This window comes from Echinops telfairi, unplaced genomic scaffold, assembly GCF_000313985.2.
Source record: "Echinops telfairi isolate 266 unplaced genomic scaffold, ASM31398v2 ScPeMD7_6336;HRSCAF=7252, whole genome shotgun sequence".
NCBI lineage: Eukaryota > Metazoa > Chordata > Mammalia > Afrosoricida > Tenrecidae > Echinops > Echinops telfairi.
Window position 1 is genome coordinate 109,629 of NW_022110236.1, and position 1,178 is coordinate 110,806.

Here is a 1,178-nt window from a genome sequence, read left to right on the forward strand (position 1 = left end):
GGAGAGGGAGGGTCCCTCTCCCCCGCGGGGCGCACATGCGCCCGCGCCAGGCTGACCCCAGACCCACAGCCTCTTGCCCACATGCTCCTGATTAGCTTCTAGGGTCCCACCCCCCAATTCTGCAGCTGTGGGTGCTATTGCTCTGTCGGGGCTGGTCAGAGAGACTCGGACGCCCATGGCCAACCTCTTGACCCCCCATTGAAGCAGAACTGTCCCTTCAAAAGGGCATCCTCCCCGCCCGCCCCTCTGACCTCTGCCTGGCCCGAGGTCCTCTGCTTTAAGGTCACTGTGGAATGGGGGTCTGCAGAGCCCTCAGCGACCCCTGTTTTTAAACGACCCTGTTCTCCGTGTCTGAGAAGCTGTAAGTCTGTCTCCCTCCCGGGGACCGGTGGGTGCTTTTCCCTGCACCGGGGGGCAGGCTGGGCACCGATCTGGGAATGGCGTCGTGTTAGACAGGGTTCTCTAGAGACATAAAACCAAATTGCTGATAATTCAATATATTTATTTATAAACAATTAGATATATAACAAGACATGAACTGTTAGATCATCTGCAGATAAATATATAATACAAGAAAGAAACGGCTCAACTATAAAGCACTACAAATGACTCCGTGCAACTCACTGCCTTAGCGATAGACGGGTTTTCACTTGCTTGTTCTCTGCTTTCTGTGTCCCGCCCGCCCCGAATCATATAAAAGAGGCTTGGCCAGGCGGGCACTGCCGCGTGGTGGCTACGGGTCCTGCAGGCTGAGCTGGCCTGAGAGACAAGACAGACTTCACATAACCCTCGCTGGGCAGTGTCGTGGTCTTTCCCACGAGCCCGCAACACTGGACACACCGGACCGGTGGCAACTGCCATGTGACTGAGGCATTGGCGCCAGCAGATCAATACAGGAATGTTTGCGTTTCCTTGAGAATCAACATGCTCCATGTGCAGAACACCCTGTCCCGTATGTGCACCCTTCAAGCCTTGATTTGAATCCAAGTTCAAGCCCTGTTCCCGCTACAGTGCCTGATAGAGGCTGCCCCGCCCTGGGCTGGGCCAGAGAGGGGTAGAGGCCATCCACGCCCCAAGACCCTGCCTGAGGGCAAGATCATCTACATCCTGGTGAATGGTCCCAAAGCCTTCCCTGGGGGCTCCATCCCCTGGGGACCCTGCAGAGGGATTTGGGGGCC